The sequence below is a fragment of the Nipponia nippon genome, unplaced genomic scaffold (genome assembly GCF_047370975.1).
Source record: "Nipponia nippon isolate SJK-2023a ecotype South Korea unplaced genomic scaffold, ASM4737097v1 scaffold_2, whole genome shotgun sequence".
NCBI lineage: Eukaryota > Metazoa > Chordata > Aves > Pelecaniformes > Threskiornithidae > Nipponia > Nipponia nippon.
The window spans coordinates 127,534,298-127,553,759 of NW_028262336.1; the positions used below are offsets into that span (position 1 = coordinate 127,534,298).

General features: G+C 46.8%; 1 protein-coding gene across 8 annotated transcripts in view; it reads left to right on the forward strand.

Annotated features, from left to right (window-relative positions):
* PAK1 (p21 (RAC1) activated kinase 1) overlaps nucleotides 1-19,462 on the forward strand; it is a 106,280-nt gene that overhangs the window by 38,074 nt on the left and 48,744 nt on the right. Inside the window, exon 2 of one of the 8 annotated variants that reach the window (XM_087756648.1) lies at nucleotides 16,697-16,775. The exons of 5 other annotated variants lie outside the window; for them this stretch is intronic. The gene's annotated coding sequence lies outside the window, so the exon portion shown is untranslated. Of the gene's footprint in view, nucleotides 1-10,053; nucleotides 10,073-13,121; nucleotides 13,141-16,696; nucleotides 16,776-19,462 lie in introns of those variants that run through there. 2 more of the 8 variants (XM_087756651.1, XM_087756653.1) reach the window with 2 other exon arrangements.

Sequence of the window (19,462 nt, forward strand, 5' to 3'; positions counted from 1 at the left end):
CTGCCCGTAAAGGCTCATAATGAGCATAAAACACAACTATGCTGGAGAAGTAATATGCTTTCTTCTGTCATGGAGGTGTAAAGGGCAAACACAGAATCAGCAGGCACAGGGAGGAACAGGAAAACACGTGTCTGGTATAGCATGATGTCGCTTTATCTCTGAATACCCTGAAATATGTACAGAAAGACTTTGACAACATTTGTGCCTCAGAGTTCATAGCCAAGATGAAAACAAGATGAGAAACTTTTCATGTTGTTAGGAACTGTGCAGCAGGTATTCGGTAAGATCTGCTGGGCATGAAGGAACAAAAAAAAAGCTGTGGGGTTTTTTCCTTTCTTTTTTTTTTTTTTTTCTTTCTTTTTCTTTTTTTTGGTAACCTGGGGACATAACTCTCTCAGTAGCCCATGGGTTTCAGTGGGAACATTCAGGGACTCTCTTAGCAGCACTTAGAGAGCCTAACCTTGAGAACAGAAGTAGAGTGTTTCATGTGGTTACGTACTAAAAGATGTGGGTAGGCATCTAGTGGGAATCCAGAAAGCGCGTGGGCGCTTGATTCCCTCGGAAACTGTTGGGATTTGGCACCTAAGCTGGTAAAGTATTTTTAAAAACTCTCAAATATCTTTCTGAAAATTGGGTCTGATGTTGCTAATCAGTGTGAGGGGTGGGGGGATTTTTTTCTGAAGTAATTGCCGCCTTTGATCCTCGTTACTTTCTAGCAGATAAACAGGAGGAAATGGAAGGAAAGCAACAGAAACGACTTTGGGGCTGGAGGGATTGACGCAAAAGGAAGATAAAAGAGCTGTATACTTGTGTAGTTTTATAAAATGAGGAGAAGGGCAGGACTGTTTATGGGCTTCTGAAGGGTATAAATGCCAAGAAATGGAGGGTGTGGAAGAAGGAAACTGTTTTGGTCTATGCTCTGCAAGTGCCTGTGCAGGCAGGTAGCTTCACACACAGCCTCATCTGAAAGGAGCATTTTCATTGAACTTGTGAGTGTTACAGGGACGTGCTGGTGAGGAACAGAAACGCTCTGTGTGGCAGCAAGGAAAGTGCCTGCTTTAGTACTTCAGTCAGGGTAAGACATTTAAACCTGCAGTTGTTTGCACCTCGGATTGCCTGGCATCTATCAATGTCGTCACACTGCACAAAAGTTACCTTCCGTTTGTGCCAGCCTTCCCGATCAGGAGGAGCCCAGACAGAAACCCCACCTCAGGCCCCAATAGCTCCCGTCCCAAACCTGTGGTGTTAGTGCTCGGATCTCCACCCTGTGTTAAAGCGGAGCTGGCTTCCATGGTGACACAGTTTAATCTCACTGATCTCTTTGTGGTATCTGAAACCTCTGCCAGGAAGGAAAGGCTGGGTGACAGCCGTGCCAGGGCACAGGTTGGTATGAGGGGGAGAGCAGATAGGTGGAACAGTCTGTCTTGGGACTGCTTTTCTGAGATGTTACGACTTTGCTTTTTATATCCATTCGGACATAAATGTTATATACATTAGGATATAATCCATTAGAATTAGGGTATCTCAGGGAGTTCTTGGTGACAAAGGTGTAAAAAGGTTACTTGGAGTTGATAAAGCCATAGCAGAGAATATCAGGTCTTAACTGCTGAAGGTATTGGGGACATTCCCATACCAAGTGCACTTTTTGTAGCCAATGGATCAGAGAAACTAATTTGAGATAAATACAGAAGGAAAAATTAGACCAAATAAGTAAGTTAGATGTTAGTAAGTCACCGGGGCTGGATGGCGTCCAACCAAGAGTCCCAAGGAACTTGAATGTGAAACTGCAGCACTACTGGCCGAGCTGTATAATTTATCACTACAGGCGGCAGCTGCGCCAGAGGACTGGGGAGTTGCCAGTGTAATTCCCATCTATAAAAAGGGCTCTAGAAGGGATCCTGGGAACAGCACACCAGAGAGTCATGCTACCAGGAATGGAAAGGTCTGCAGTAAGGATCTCTGAATTCATAGATCAATGTTAACTGTTGGGAAAGAGTCAGTGTGGCTTCTGAAAATGAAAACCCTGCTGCCCTACCCCATGAAGTTCTGTGAGGTGTCGGTAAGAAACAGTTAAAGTGGATGTAATATATTTGGATTTTCAGAAAACTTCGGTCAAGATCTTAAGCTTCTACGAGTTTGGAGGACAGGTTATTTTATAGTTTGAAAGACGCATGAATAATAGGAAGTAAAAAAGCGGGGGTGATTTTCCTTTTCAGGATGGAGAGGGAAACATCACTGCAGGAGCAGCCAAAAAAGCCACCATCCTCATCGGGAAAGGGAAGAAGGGTATAATTTTGCTTTGGTGTAAATGCTTGATGCACCCGTGTCTTGTGTGTGAAGTGCAATTCTGGTCTCCACGTCACCAGAAGGACACAGTGGCATTTCAGAAAGGCAGCTAAAAGGGTCAAGGAGATGGGCTGCCTTCCAAGGAGAAGCAAAAATGACTGGGAGTCTTCCTTTTGGGAAGGAGGGGAGGAACATGGAGGAGGTTTAAATGATAAAGTCAGCAGGTAAAGCTGAATGTGAAACGTCCCTCAGCTCCTGTGCTATTACAATCAGGGACCTTTTGATAAAACAAGATGCGCTTTGATTTTAAAATAGATGAAAGAAGATACTAGTGCAGTGGAGAAGATTTGGTGCTTGCGGCCTCGGATTTGGTGACAGGCTTTGCAACTCTCACCCGTGCAGGGCAAATCCCACCTGCATCGCCTTTGCAAGAAAGTCTGCATGACCCCTTCCCTTCCCAGGGCCCTCCTCTGCAGCTTTTCGTAGGAAGTGATTATCCAGGTGGCTGGCAAGTGTTCGACGCTCCCTTGTGTGCATGCTGACATTTTTTTTTTTTTTTTTTTAATTATAAGTGACTTATCCTTCATAGAAGTGATTATTTGGGTTTTTTTAAATGCTGCTTTCAGCAGGGTGTGCATGTGAACTTTGCTTTAATTAAGGGTGAGGAATCTGTTTTACATAACTGTATCTCAGATTCTCATGAGAGAGTGAAAACAGCCCTGAGGGACCAATGAAGAGGCTAGTGAAATCGGCTGCCTCACCGATGGGAGGCCTGATTCCCATCTCTTGGGTTCTCTCTACCTGTGGGACTTGCTCCGGGCTGGCTGACAGCCAGAGGGATTGAACCGGTGCAAAGGGACTGCCTCCTCATAGCTTTATTTTGGGCCACTAATTTGTGGTTCTGGGCAGATACCGGGGTGGCGATTGCAGCTCTGCCTGAGGTTGTTGTCCCTGTAGTGGGAATAGCCAAATGGGATGTGAATCTGCCTCCAAGCCCTTTCAGCCATGGCTTGATGCTAACTCAGACAACATCTACCGCTCGGGATCAAAGTGTGGTCCCCAGCAGCCAGCTGGGTGGCTTAGGATTTAATAGGAATGCTAGTGGGATTGGGTCAAGGTGGTTCTCCGAGTCTTTGAGAATGAAAACAAATTGCACTGGAAGTCACAAGCAAACCTTGTAGAGGTGGCTGTGTATTTCTTGGTTTTGATCTTTAAATGCTGTCAACTAAGATTTGATTTCAGTTGTAAAGCCTGAAAGGGACGGGGAGCAGATGAGTAAAATGTTTCTGTACCATTAAGGAGGGAAAATCCAGGGTGTGTGCATGGGCTTTTGTTTGTTTATTTTTTTTTTTCTCTGAAGAAGAAAGAAGCGATAAAGGTGTTAAAAGTCAATTGTTGCAGTACTGGAAGAAGGGCATGTAAATAAAAGAGGATCTCTTTCACTGTATACAGAGAGAAATATGAAAAACAAACCACAAACTCTGTAAAGATGCTAATGAATTGTATGAGTCAAACCTGGCACGTCGTTAGCATCGGCTGCTTGTTTACGGTGGCTGAAGTGAGCATCCCTTTCAGAAAGTCTCGCGTACTGCAGGTAGTTTTACTACCCTGTTACCAAAATCTCAGTGTGGTGTTGAAGAAGCTACGCCGTTGATAGACCGCCCAGTTGTGACCTCGTGCTGTCCTGCTGAACCTGGTGGTGGCTGGCAATTATTTTTTCTGAAGCCAAAACCCTGGAGAGGTTTGGCATGTCTGTTTATTGCACCCAGTGATACAAAGGGCAGATACCTTTCTTTTTTGTTGTGTTAAGCCAGGCTCAAACACTGATGCCACTGAGTGAGGTCCATGTTACTTTGGTTATACCTCTGTTCTCTGCCCCGAGAGCTGTCTCTAGAGAGTGTCTAGAAATTTGGGTTCTCTTGTCAAAATAAGTACACGAATCAAAGGAGGTTTTTGATGCCCAGCTCTTCTTGTTTTATTGAAATGGCAGTTCGTGCCATCAATGCTGTGGACGTTGTCTACCTGCACTTTAGTAGAAACTGGGTGCTCGTGGCTTGGACGAGCGCACTCTTCGCTGCGTAAAAAACCGGCTGGATGGCCAGGCCCAGAGAGTGGTGGTGAATGGAGTTAAACCCAGTTGGCGGCCGGTCACAAGTGGTGTTCCCCAGGGCTCAGTACTGGGGCCAGTCCTCTTTAATACCTTTGTCAATGATCTGGATGAGGGGATCGAGTGCACCCTCGGTAAGTCTGCAGACTACACCAAATTGTGCTGGAGCGTTGATCTGCTGGAGGGCAGGAAGGCCCTACAGAGGGACCTGGCCAGGCTGGGTCGTTGGGCCCAGGCCAACTGTGTGAGGTTCAACACGGCTCAGTGCCGGGTCCTGCACTTGGGGCACAACAACCCCAGGCAATGCTACAGGCGTGGGGAGGAGCGGCTGGAGAGCTGTCTGGCGGGAAAGGACCTGGGGGTGTTGGTCGACAGCCGCCTGAACATGAGCCAGCAGTGTGCCCAGGTGGCCAAGAGGGCCAATGGCACCCTGGCTTGTATCAGGAATGGTGTGGCCAGCAGGAGCAGGGCCATGATGGTGCCCCTGTGCTGGGCAGTGGTGAGGCCGCCCCTCGAATGCTGTGCTCAGCGCTGGGCCCCTCACCCCAAGGCGGCCATGGAGGGGCTGGAGCGTGGCCAGAGCAGGGCAGCGAGGCTGGGGCAGGGGCTGGAGCCCAAGGCTGGGGAGGAGCGGCTGGGGGAGCTGGGGGTGCTCAGCCTGGAGAAGAGGAGGCTGAGGGGAGCCCTCATCGCTCTCTGCAACTGCCTGAAAGGAGGCTGGAGCCGGGGGGGGGGTCGGTCTCTTCTCCCAAGAAACAAGCGATAGGACAAGAGGAGACAGCCTCAGATTGCACCAGGGCAGGTTTAGGTTGGGTATGAGGAGAAATTTCTTCCCTGAAAGGGCTGTCAGGCACTGGCACAGGCTGCCCAGGGAAGTGGTTGAGTCCCCATCCCTGGAGGGATTTAAAGGACGGATAGACGTGGTGCTCGAGGACATGGTTTAGTGATGGACTTGGCAGTGCTGGGTTAACGGTTGGACTTGATGATCTTAAAGATCTTTTCCAGTCTAAAGGATTCTATGATTCTATCCTAAAAGTGTTTAGGACTTAAAATTGATGGGGAGTAACTGGTGATGCTGGGGTTTTGCAGTTGTACACAGCTGATGGGCCTCTGCCGTCAGTCTCCTATGAAAGGAGGAAACATTTTGGAGGAACAGTCAGCAAGGAGGTGGGGCAAAGATAAGCCGGTTGGAATAGATAGATATTTTTCAGCTGTTGGGAGCAATGTAAACGAGCGTGCTTTAGACAGAAAGGAATCTGATGGTTGTGTCGCAGCGTGGATGTGCTTTGCTGTGGGGTGAGTTGGTAGGCTGGAGCCTGTGCTTCTAGTGGAGGTCAACAGAGATGCAGCCTGGTGTCAGATAGGGGAAGTGGGGAACAAGGAACAAGGTCAGTGTCAGTCACGTAAATCTGAGAGGATGTGCTGAGGGGTTTAAGCACCTCAGAGTGCAGAAACTGTAGAGAAATTCCTGATGATGAAATGGTTTTCCAGAGAGAGAGGCCTGAAATGAAAATCCCATCCTTGGTATCGGTGCTCAGAACAAGAACGCCATAAGGTGTGCCAGGAGCAGTGATCCAAACCTCTCGCTTCATGCCACTTGTGCCCTGTAGGGAGTAGGGTAAAGTCTTGTAATCACTTGACAGTTTAAACCAGGAACAAACCTGCGAGGTTCATTCAGGAGGAAAGGAAAAAGATAGCGAGCAGTGCCGACATCCCTGATCAGGGAAGTTGCACAGGAGACAGACAAGGATGGCAGAGCGCTGCCAGCTCCTGCTCTGCTCTCTGTGCTGTTTCCATTCCCAGTGTGGTACCAGAGCCAGCAGCTTCTGCCTGGCAGCCTGCCCCAGCCGGCAGATCCCCGCTCCCTGCCTTGCTCTGGAGTCGCTTGCAAAATTAGCAGGGGCTTGTGGGGTGGAAACAGAAAACCCAGAACTGGAGTAGGACAGTAGTCTGGAAACCCACGTGGTGTTTCTCTTCTGCTGTAAACTTGTGTGACTTTTCCCAGCTCACTTAAATTGTGTCCTCAGTTTATACATGGGTAGCAGAGCTATTGGGCACTTCCAGATACTGTGTTACGCTGCAGAAGTTCTTCCTTCAGCCACATTAGTACCATTTTGCCACCAAGTAGTGTTTTACGGAGGGATGGTTTTCTGTGTGTTGCTTAAATTTAGAAAAGAATCCTGAAATTTTATGAGCCTCTAGTATAGGCAAGAAAGAGTTGGCCAGGACAGGGAGAGAAGGAGTATTATCCTCTTCTGCAGAAACTCTTGCTCCTTTTCTCTTCCAAAACTATTTCAGTGTATTTCTTTATTCCAAGCCTTTGTTAATTCATTGTGCAGTGAAACAGCAGAGTTGGTTCTTTTTGAAAGCTGCACAGATTAGAAGATGCTTGAATATGTAAGCCATAAGCGAAAAAATTAGAACGTTCTAAGGAATAATATGAAGTGTGATGCTTTCTGGACTGCTGCACAGCTGTAAAATGATGAGTGAAGTGAGATTTTGCCCGCACAGAGCTCCTAAACTTCAGTACTTCGAGATTTACTTTGTTTTCTTTAGCTTCAGAGACAGCCAGTGTCTGGAGCTGAGGCACTCCGGTGCTTTGCTTAGTGTCCCCGAAAGACCTGCAAACTTAGCCAAGCTTTTGGGCTTGAAAGAGATGAGCTGCGTAGCTTGAGCTGCCACTGGGTGCCTCTAGTTCTGGGAGGCTGTAATGACTGCGACCTTTTGAAACCTTGTTCAGACTTCTTTTTGTTGCGCTCAGGCAGGAATGTTATATTCTTTGTTCCACCTCCTAAAAGGCAAACCTTTTTGTATAGGCCGCTTGCAGCTTTTATAGCTTGATGTATATGAGTCGGGAGGAAGCAGGCATAGTCTGTTAGATGTTTTCAAGCTGCTGAAAAAGTCCTTCTGAATGCATGAAGGAGGTTTTAGGATCCCAGCTGAGTTTTTGCAAATAACCTCTGTCTTGATTAGGAACAGAAATAAGCCCCCAAATTTGAATTGCTTCCAACTTCTGTACACATGAGCGAGTGGGCCGACCCTTCTCTGAGACAGACCTGTGTGGTAAAGGGATCCATGTTTAATTCAGAACTCTTCCTTCCCCTGGAAGGATGCATCCAACATCTCGGTTACCGTTACTGAAATATCATTGTTTTTCAGGCAGTATAAAAACGTGCATTCAGTAGTTACAAATAAGGTAAAGGTTTGCACTGCCTCTTGAAACCATTGGAAGGGCTCTTCTTGATGCCTGTACACCTTTAGGTACGTGTCTTCACAGAATCACAGGCTGGTTGAGGTTGGAAGGAACCTCTGGAGGTCATCTGGTCCAACCCCCTGCGCTCAAGCAGGGCCACCCAGGACCGTGTCCAGACGGCTTTTGAATATCTCCAAGGATGGAGACTCCACAACCTCCCTGGGCAACCTGTGCCAGTGCTCGGTCACCCTCAGTAAAAAAGTGTTGCCTGATGTTCAGAGGGACCCTCCTGTGTTTCAGTTTGTGCCCGTTGCCTCTGGTCCTGGCACTGGGCACCACTGAAAAGAGCGTGGCTCCATCTACTTTGCACCCTCCCTTCAGGTATTTATAGACATTGAGGAGATGCCCCTGAGCCTTCTCTTCTCTAGGCTGAACAGTCGCAGCTCTGTCAACCTTTCATCACAGGACAGATGCTCCAGTCCCTTCAGCATCTTTGTGTCCCTTTGCTGGGCTCTCTCCAGTATGTCCATGTCTCTCTTGTACTGGGGAGCCCAGCACTGGACCCAGCACTCCAGGTGTGGCCTCACCGGTGCTGAGTAGAGGGGAAGGATCACCTCCCTTGACCTGCTGGCCATACTTTGTCTAACGCAGCCCAGGATACCATTAACCTTCTTGGCCACAAGGTCCCGTTGCTGTCTCGTGTTCAGCTTGGTGTCCACCAGGACCCCCAGGTCCTTTTCTGCCAAGCTGCTTTCCAGCTGGGTGACCCCCAGCATACATTGGTGCTTGGGGTTGTTCCTGCCCAGGTGCAGGACTTTGCACTTCTCCTTGTTGAACTTCATGAAGTTCCTGTTGTCCCATTTCTCCAGCCTGTTGAGGTCCCTCTGGTGTATCAGCATGACCCTCTGGTATATCAGCCACTCCTCCCAGCTTGGTGTCATCAGCAAACTGGCTGAGGGTACACTCTGCCCCATCATCCAGATCGTTAATGATGATGTTAAACAGGACTGGACCCAGTATCGACCCCTGGGGTACACTGCGAGTGACTGGCCTCCAACTAGACTTTGTGCCACTCATCACCATCCTCTGGGCCTGGCCATTCAGCCGATTTTCAGTCCACCTCACTGTCTGCTTATCCAGCCTGTATATCAACAGCTTCTCTATGAGGATCTTATGGGAGACAGTGTCAAAGGCCTTCCTGGAGTCCAGGTAGACAATATATCCACTGCTCTCCCCAAGTCTACCAGGCCAGTCACTTCATTGTAGAAGTTTATCAAGTAGCTGACTGCTACTGGTGATTTTCTGGTCCTTAACATGCCTGGAAATGGTTTCCAGAATTAGCTGTTCCATCACCTTCCCAACAATCGAGGTGAGGCTGACCGACCTGTAGTTCCCTGGGTCCTCCTTCTTGAAGATTAGGAGTGACATTTACTTTCCTCCAGTCTGTGGGCACTTCTCCCAGTCGCCCTGATTGATCAAAAATTATCAAGACTGGCCTCGCAATGACATCTGCCAGCTCCCTCAGCACTCATGGGTGCATCCCCTCAGGGCCTGTGGACTTGTTTTGAGTCCCCATATGTAGGTGTGAACAGAAACTTCTGGAGGAGGACTAAGGCCTTGAGAACTGAGCCTGTTCCTCAATCGTCCTTCCATCCCTTCTCTTCCTCCCTCCTTTGCCTGCTGACCTCGGCACTCAATTCCTGCAAGAGGCACTACGCTTGCATGACAAGGCTACTTTGGGTTTGGCTTTAGATTTAAATCCTACAGGTAATGTGGCTTTAAAGCCACGAGACCTCCTTTGCAAAGGATCTCCTGCTGTGTGGACCTTCTCCTGGGGTGGTGGTGTCATGCACACATACAGTTCAGTGTGGGTGGCCGGTGCCGTGCGTTTTCTGTTATGCCTGGCTGAGGACGTGAGTCTGCTGCAAGGAGCGACGGTGCGACTTCAGCTCAGACTGCCTTGACTCATGCTATTTGCTTTGGAAATTATAGTTTCAATTGCTGCTGATAACCCAGCTGATTGTTGTGTTATACATTTAGCCGTCTCTTTTTTTAGTTCTTTCCTTAATTACTTATGTAAATAATTTTAGAAGACTTAACGTTGATTTTGGAGAAGCTGGCATATCAAAGGCTGTGAGGCTAGCAGCAGGTGCTGTAAGTAATCACTCTTCTAAATTAAGCAACACTTTCCAAGGCAGTAGGTTAATTTCTGGGTAAGCAGCCTGCATACAGATTCTGAGATCAGCCCGATCGTGACCCAGCAAGTGACTTAAGGCTGTGTGTAGCTTTAATCGCATGAATTGTCTTACTGAAGCCTTTCATTTTTAGAGGAAACTGGGACTGCGCTCGAGCTTTGGTTGAAATAGCGCTATCATGTTGAAATCTCTGTCACCTGGCTCTGTGCTTGTCTTCGTAGCTCAGCCTGCGCTGCCGTCGGAGGTGTATTTGGAGCATGGGCAGGCACGTCAAGCTGCCTGAAGCCCCGGGTACGTACATGAGTGACTAATGTTTATGCCGAAGTCCGTGCTGCTGTGGGTTTTCTGTAACTAGTACAAGAGCAAGCAAAGCAGCGTTTGAGAGTTTTGTGCCATTTCTACCTTTGTGTGTGCAAGTGGATTTCTACAGAAATATTTCTTCTAATATCTCTGGTGGAGTTCTCTTGGGATCCGTAAGCAGTAACTGTCGTCCTGTGGGACAGACTCTGCTCAAGCGATGCTGTCGTTAGCTTGTCACTGTTGCATTGTCGCAGCTCTGGCCAACAGTGTTCTTCCTCAAGGCTAGGAGATGGCCTGCAGAAGTGTGGCCCGCTCTTCAGAAACCACTCCTGAGCCCATGAGGCTGATGAGATCGGTGGTGTTTGTGACTTGATCACTACATGATTTTCATAGACCCGGCAGGGCTCTGAGGAAATTGGTAAGGTCTTTATTTCTGTCACTATGCAGAGCGTGACTTTGGAGCACTTTGTCTCACTTGTGGAGTAGGAATGTCCAGTTCTTACAGACTTACAGACTCAAGCTCTCTTTAGAATATATCTTCCTGCATGAAGTTCGTTCCAAAAAGTCAGGGGAAAGGAGGAATTTGTACTTAAAAAGGAATCCCATGCAAAATGGAATAGAGCAGAAATAGTGTATTTCTTCCAGGGACTCAAGAAAGGAGAGAGCAAAAAATGGATTTTTGATGCCTCCGTGTGACTGTAGACCGGGACTTGTCCCTCCTCTCACTTACAGTTGGTGCCTTCTGTGTCTCTGGATGCTCAACTTAGTTATCAAGCTGGTGCTTGGAATCCTACACCTGCTAAATAGATCTGAAGCCACTTTTCACACTCGTTGGCTTGATTTTTTTGCTATGGTCAATCATCTTCAGAAAGAAATGCTCTTAGGCTTGAAGCTCGGTGTTGGGATACAGCCCTTTCATGCTTTAAAAAATAATAATTCAGATGACAGGCTTCTGAAGACTGAGCTCAGTTCTTATGTCATTCAGTAACGCTGTCCAAGGCTCTTGTAATTGGTTCAGGGGTCTGTAATCTCTGTAAATAAATCTCTCTTATCTTCTTGCTTTCTAGATTAAAACTTTACTGATTTGTTTGCTTTGAAGCCTTGAAGAGGCGCAGTTCAGATGCTAGCGCAGAGTCTAACAAACCTACTATTAATACTACTAAAACAGATTCTTACACTGCAAGCAAAAATATTCTTTCAGTCTTTGTTCCTCGAGGTGGTTGCTTTGATTTAAACGAACACCTTGAACAAATCAAGGGCAGGGGTTGATTCCCCTGGTTATGTCTGTCAGGTAGTGGCAGGTTCTTACTCTGCGTTCAGGAAGCCTTGTCTGGTGGAGAAGGCGCTTTCCTCCAGCTTGAAGAGCTCGATTGCGTTTCCCGCTCTATAATGGAAACAAGATGGGTTAGTGACTTGGTTTTTCAATAGCTCAGCTTTACTCTGAAACCTGAAATCTCATGTGGTGCTGTGACCAAAAATTCCTCTTTAAGTGACATTCCAATTCTGTGGGAATTGGGACCAAAATATCTTTTAAAAGAAATGGTGAAGAGGAAACTGTACTTGCTGCTTAACACTGACTCCCCACTCTACGGATCCTCTGGCGGTGGATGCCTTGTGGGTTTAACAGATGGTCCGAATCCATATTGATGCACTCAGATCGTCTGAGTGTGTTCTCTGATGCTGCGAGATGCCTGCAAGGCTTGGAAACAGCGAGTTGTGCTGGGCAAGAGCTGGGCGGACAGTGATTTGGCAATGGGAGTATAGAAACCTGCTAATCATGCACACGTTTTCTGGGCAGCCTTTTCAAAAGGGGTCAGAATTTGACCTCTCTTAAATACCGTGGGGCTGGAGGCAGCAAAATCCTGTTTCCCAGATGCTTCGGGTCTGCGTGGGTTGCAAGAACTGAAAGCGTCAGGTAATGCAGTGACCAGATACTTAGCAAATTTCTTGCAGGCTGGCTTTCTGAGTGGAATCCTGGAAGAGAAGGCAGAGGACCGAACGTCCTCTGCTCCTCTGCATCTTTCTCACTAAGAACTACCTTAAACTCGTCTTTTTTCCAGGCTGCATGAAGAATTTATTTCTATTTCTAATATCAAAAGCTTTCTATTCTCAAAAGCAGAACTTGAAGAAGAAGGAATCCTGTCCCTTACCAAAGATATGAACGCTGCGTTAAGGGACTTGGACACATTACTAACAACAAAATATTACTCCAGCAGCCTGTCTTTTGAAATAAAACATGTCAAGCAAATTGCTGTAACATTAGACTGAAACTTGGCAATTATGTTTGTGTGGCAATTTGATTCTGTTCTCCTAAAATACCCCTGGAGAACATCCAACTGTAGCTCCGCGCTGATCCCAAGGCTACCCTGTGAATGCCCTGAGCGCTCACACGTACATGCTAAGCAGCAGGCTCTGACGGCGTGATCTGCCTAGTTGTTAGAAAGCTTTGAAATCTGGTTTGCTCTCAGAGGGCTTTCCATTTGGGAAAGAGGAGCTGATACCATCCCAATTTTAACTCTGGAAGAAGAAGGGAAGATAAAAAGCTTCAGAGAACTAAGCTTTGTCCAGGCTGTGTGTCTGGGTCTGGCTTGCCAGCCTGCTTTCTCCTTTGGGGCTCTTTCTGCGTGGTCGACAACTGCATTCCCGCTGTGAAAATAAAACCGCTCTCGGTGTGGTCTGTGAATCCTGGTCTTCCCATGACCGTCCTCAGTCACAGTTGTCACGATGAGTGCCTTCCCGACCAATATAACTGCACAATCTCCTCTCTTTGTCCTTTCACAGTCATCGTTTGAAAAGCTTTCCGCTGCTTTTCCTTAAAAATTACTTTTGAAGTTAAGGGTCCTTTTTCTGTTTTATTGACTATGAAGTGTGCATGATAATTACGGGACAGTTGCGGTGTTAGCTGAGATATTGCAGTCTTTCTGGAGGGCAAAACCCTGCTCCAAGCAGGAGCAGTTCAGCTTCTCTCACTCAGACTCCAGCGGCCAGGGACGAGGAATTTCCTCGGTTTTCCGCTCGGCGGTGACAGTGGTATCTGTGTGGCTGCTGTTTATTATGCTGTAAGTAATAGTTTAATGGACTTGCATGCAATAGATTGCTGTTTCGTCTTGGTATGTGGTTTTCAATAGTACGTCAGAGAATTACTTATGCCTTTTAATTTGCATCATTCAAGAAGGCAATATTTTAAAAATGTGATTATGATACCAAGGGTTTGTGAAGTGGAGGGCAGGCAGGCTTTTGTTTGCCTCAAAGATTTCCTGTGTAGAGAATGTAAGTCATAAACAAGACAACGATGGGATTTTTTTTGCTGCCTTTTTTCTTTTTTTTTTTGCTTTTATTTTTTCTTTCATTTTTTTCTTTGAGTCAGGGTTCTTTCCTTCTCCACCATTTGGATCATCTGAAAAAATGACTAGTTTCAGATTAAAATGCAAGCATACCAACTCATCTGTAGAAGTCGTCTTGTCATTTGATAACCAAGTGCTGCTTTTAAATGGGAACTCACCGTGTCTCTTCAGCAGCGCGTGTGCTTCGTTTGACTCTGCCTCCAAAATGAGTCGCATTTCAATTCCTGAAAGACCCACTGTCCCTTGGCTATCTCTTAATTTTTTTGTTTTGTTTTGTTTGGGGTTTTTTCCTGTTGGTTGGTGTCAGGATGCTGCTGTGTCAGCTAAAGAGGCTGTACCAAACCCTTGCGTATTGTCTCCCAGTTGCTACGTTGATTATTTACAGGGATACGATCTGACTTGCACCGTAGGTATTGATCCTGCCATGTGCAAGCCCCTGCTGCCTCCAGCGATCCAAATAAAGGATGCATTTAAGACTTAGATGCCGCAGACCCTATGCTGTTGTCAGTGAAATCGGTGACTTCAGTTTGGGCAGGACCCAGGCCCCCCCATTCAGAGCAGCGATACTGTACGAAGCCCTTGGCTCGTGGAATACACAAGTAGCTATTGCTTGGCTTGCTACGGAATAAAGGGCAGATTGGGTTGAACAGGGCTGATAACCACGTTTCCCTCGGGGCAATCGTTCAGCTGGGGCATATACTTCACTGAGCAAATATTGACCAGATAAGAGTATGGAACAGGGATGGGAAAGACCATCAAGCAGTAGCAGACTGGTTTCCTAAGCATACGTGCTGTTAGATCAGGGTGCACGGGCACTGTGTGGGCGGCAGTTGGCTCTTGGACCTCGATGCTTCCCGGCTGTAAACCCATCCACCTTGTCCCAGGTCACGCTGGGGGTGGCAGCAGTTATTCTGGGGCTGTTCTGGAGGTATCTGTGGGAGAAGATGACCATTTGGGAGATGGTGCTGGAAAGAGGTTCTAGAAGAGCATTTGTCTGTTGTTGGTGTTACTTATCTAATCACTGAGAACAGCAGGGAACCAAACGTGTGGGATTATTGCACAAGTTCAGTGATGTCCTGGATGCAATTGCTTTTAGAAGTCTGGTTTGTTTGGCATTGAGTCGCTTTAGGAGATGTTGTTTTTATCCACTGTGCTTTTAAAGTCAGCATGCTAAAACCCCTGTTAATGTGGAATTGCGAGAATATGTGCATGTGCAGACATGTATTGGTTGAACTCAATTGTTACAAAATAGACCCGTGGAAACCTCATCTCGGATGCTGTCGGCAGGTCCTTCGCATTTTGCCTGTTTTCAGAAGCTGTCAGGTAGTACCGTGTGGGAAGTGTTACAGGGTATTATGGGATAAATCCTGAAATCCTAATTTGGGCCAAACTCCCACTGTTTTCAGTGGGTGGCTTGCTGGCATTAAGGCCAAGTACCCCTTAGCTATCACAGATGACCTTTCTGTCTTTTTAAAGTCAAGGAGACTGAGAATTGGTGCCTGTATCTTGTATTACAGATCAAACTGAAGGATTGCAGCCCTTAAAATTTATACATACACTTGGATTTGTGAACAAGAAGTTGGTTAAATAAAAACATTTCCAGTAACTGTTCCTTAGTTTCTCAGTAATGCTGGTGAAATGCCAGAGATCTGGAAACAGAAATTAGCTGGTGATTTAGAGCAGTGCATAAAGACGACTCTGATTCTGTAGGGCAAACGCCGATGTTCCGAAAACTCTACTTTTCATAAGTGGAGAAAACATAACCACTTTTGTTTTAAAATTAAAACTTTGAATTCTTTCAAAATATCAGCACAAATTTATTGAAACATTATTTATTCAGATAATTGATTTTTTTTTTTTTTTTTTTTTAGGGAAATGTTTCTGTGAAATGCTTGCGACTTTTGTCAGAATATTGCTTTCCAGTAAGAGACAGTGAATTGCATATATTTTAGAAGTTAATAGTTTGGAAGTAGGTACCTAAAGGTCCTGACTGTCACCAAAGAGTTGAGATCATACGTTGTTCTGGCCTCTTCTGTCCGTGCACGAAAGAGAAAAATGTTGTGTTTGTGTTGGCAACGCTGAAAAAAACAAAACAATATCCCAACAGTAAAAAAAAAAAAAAAGGCCCCAAACCCTTTAAAAACCGTTGCTGTGCAAACCTTGCCTGGCAAGAGGTCTTCCCAGCCAAAGTAAGAGCTCCTTTCCTTCACTCCAGCGGATCGTCACCATTAAAGGCTGCCCGAACCGGTCTTGCTGTCAGCCGTGAACGTTGTGCGAGGGCAGCCTGAGAGCTTGCTCAGCTGCAGCTGAGGCTCCGAAGCCCACGCTCTATTTTCCTCCTTCCCCACCTCCCCTGAGGTGGTCTCTGCCCAGTCGTACCTCAAGTGAGGGAGGGCTCTTCTGTCCCATCGTCTGGGCGCCACGGGGGAGGAGGGGTTTTCCCATCCCTCCATGCCCCCCTTTACCCTCTGCCATTGAGTTTCCCATCAGGATTGCATACACAGTTCTCTTTTTCTGTTTGTTTGTTTGTTTGTTTTTTTAACTGAGAATGCGTTTCTTGTGGTAACTGAAGTTGCAGAAGCACCTGAAGGGATTTTTTTCATGCTGTGTGCTCTGTAACTACTTGAATTGCCTTTCCTTTAAAGAGGTGATTGACTGATTGGAGGAGGGCAGAGCAAACAAGAAGTACTTGCACTTTCTTCTCCCCCTCTTGTGCCTCCAAGACCACAAATGAGGTCTGTGTGAAAACTGGGACGAGAGCGTGTGTCTCCCAAGTCCCAGGACTGTACTCCACATGTTAAAATGAGGGTGTTGTAGTACCGATCCCAACTCTTTCACTGATTTTCTGCTTGTCACTTATGCCCTCTTTTAATTTGTCTTCGTCCTTAAATTGGGGCCTTGGATGCTGTTGACTGAAAACACTTACTTCAGATAAGTAGTTCGAATGATGTTGCATCTCTCTCTCCTTTAGAGCCACTTTTTGTGGCCTGTAATTGCAGAATTGGTGAGGTTGGCAGGAACCTCTGTGGAAAGTCTAGTCCAACCCCTCTCTTAAAGTGGTGGCAGCTGGAACAGTTTGCTCAGGGGCACATCCAGTGAGGTTTTGAGCACCCCCAAGGTTGGAAACTCCATGATCCTTCTGGGCAACCTGTTCTGTGGTTTGGTTCCCTCCCAAGGAAAAAAGTTTTTGGTTTTTGTTTTGGTTTTGGTTTGTTTTTTTTTTTTTAATTCTCCCCCTTCTTACAGTTAAATGGAATTTCCTGTATTTCAGTTTGTGTGCATTGCCTCTTGTGCTGTTGCTGGATACCACCAAGACGAGCCTGGTTCCATCTTCTTTACACCCCCATCAGGTATTTATGCACATTGATAAGATTCCCCCGAGCTTTTCCTTTTGCAGGCTGAACAGTACCAGCTCTCTCAGCCTCTCCTCGTATGTCAGATGCTCTAGCCCCTTAATCATCTTTGTGGACCTTTGCTGGACTCTCTCCAGTATGCCCATGTCTCTCTTGTACTGGGAAGACGAGCACTTGAGCCATCACTCCAGATGTGTCTCTCCAGCCCGGAGCAGAGGGGAAGGATTACCTCCCTTGACCTGCTGGCAGCGTCCTTCCTAATGCAGCCCAGATGCTGTTGACCTTTCTTGCTGCAGAGGTGCTTTGGAGGCTCATGGTCAACTTGATGTCCACCAGGACTCCCAGGTCTTTCTCTGCACAGCTGCTTTTCTGCCAGTTGGCTCCCAGTCTGTGCTGGTGCCTGGGGTTATTCCTCCCGAGCGGCAGGGCTTTGTATTTTCCTTTGCTGAGCCTCACAGGGTTGGTGTTGGCCCAGTTCTCCAGCCTGTCCATACCTCCCTGAGTGGCAGCACACCCATCTGGTCTGTCAGCCACCCCTCCCGCTCTGTGCCATCACCCGTAATCTTTCCTTTGTGAAGAATCGAGAGCCCGATGTGAAGTGTTTAATGAATCAAACCTCTCAACAGTTCTTGAAAGTACATTGTCTGATTTTCCCCCAGTGAACAGCAGAGATGAGGTAACTTCCCTAGCACTAAAAGAAGATTAAATACTGTGCCTTGTAGTGAAAGACTTCATCATTATTATTTAAGATTTAATTCCTTGAATCTCTGATACTTCCTGCAATACCAGCTCATGCCCTATGCTAACACCATAGCAACCTGCTATAAGTGTCACTATATAATGTTGCTTGTTGGCCAAAACCTGGACAAGGAATGCTTTCTAGGGTAGGAAATCCATGGGGTCGGTAGGAAAGTGCAGTAGAATGAAAGGAAAATTCTATTGTAACTTAATAGTATTGCAAAGTGACTTTTTTTTCCCCCCCTAAACTGTGCCCCGGAGGAAATAGGGGCATCGACTGAAATTTTCTCAATGCTTTATCTCTATGCCCCTCCCCCAAGACCTACACCCTAGGCACAGTCTGAACCTCTGGGCTAACAGATGGTGTTGAGAGGGGGAGGGGGGGGGAACAATTTGCATCTAAATAGCTGAAATAAAAAAGGGTCATGTCCCACAGACCAGCCCCACTCACCTGCTGTTTAAATCCCCCTGAGAAACAGGCAAACGCGCTTAGTTTTTAAGTCTGCGTCAGCTGTACTTGCTCTCTGAAGTCTTCTGCCCTAGGAAAGCTGCAAGCCCGTGTATCTCGCTGGATAGATTGTGTTCTGGCCCCAAAACGATGAACTCTTAAGGATTTGGTTCTTTGAATGCGGTTGACAGCTGTGCCACTTTTGTTCAGCCCTCCCATCAGCGTGACCGCTGCTGTTGGCTATCGTAATTAGCGCAAGCGGTAACGGTACAGAAAAGGTTCAAACTAAATATTACCTCCTCTGTCAGCTTCGTACTCGCCCGAGTCAGGCGTCCTCTTGCCATATGGTCCTGCGGCCTCATGCCGCAATGTTCTGCAGCGGGTTTCTGTGTGCAGGTGAGGTGGGGTTTGGTTTTAGCGACCACCAAGCTGCAGCACAGCGGCGAGCCCAATCCTGCAGGGCCGTGGCACGGTTCGGCGTTGGATGGCCGTGCTTAGCCCTGCGTATGTGCGAAGCCAAGTTGCCCTGGCTTTCTGACTGTGTACTGTAAAAATTTGCCGGGTTAAACTAAGACCTTGCTGCTTTGTAATGATTTTTCTCCTTGAGTGTAAAGGTCTAAAAGTTGTTCTAGCTGTTGTTCTTTTGGGGGTGGGGAGGGGAAAAGAAACACTCGCCCACCACTTCTGCATATTCACAGAGACTGCTCTGGGTCTACCCCCTGTCCTAGCAGCAGGGAGTGAGCTTTTGTCTCTTCAGGCAGACTTTCTCAAAGTTTAAAGCTGTGGAAAGCCTGTAATAAGGAAAATCTCCCCACTTCACCATAATCCTGTGCACTATTGACACACTGAAACCACCCTACCTCATTTCCCGCTGGTATTTGAGGGATGCAGGCAGTGGAGGATCACAGCTGAAGTTTAGTCTTACTACTAAATACCAGGGTGAGCAAAATCTGTTTCTACCCACCAGTTCCTTGGACTTCTACGCTCAACTGCCAAAAATAAATAATGTGAAGATACTCCAAGTGGTTCAGGAACTCTATTAGTTATGCCCGTTGGCATCTTCTCCACCTCTGAATCAGCCAGAGGCATTTGGAGTTTGAGTTTGGCAGACCTGAGCGCTCAGCAGGAGAAGGAGTGGTGAAGGAGGTGGCTGGGGACCCACCACTGTCTTCTGCCTGGTGACCTGGTAGAATAAAACTTCTGCAGAGGAGGATTTCTATTTCTGGAATTGGAAGACCTTGAATCTCTTCTTTCTTCAGTACAAGCCTGAAGGGGACTTGTGAGGTTAACCTTTTCTCTCCCTCCCACAAGTGTCTCGGAAGAGGAAATGGGCTCAAGAAGTGTCTTCGTTTTCTTTCCTCATTTAATTCCTCAGTGTATTTCAATGTAGTGAGTGGTAGTGGCCGAGTAACCTGTATGCATGAGGTCAACATGGATTTGGTCAACAACCTTGTTTATATGCCTCTGGGGAGCTGGTTTATTTATTTTTTAAGTTAAT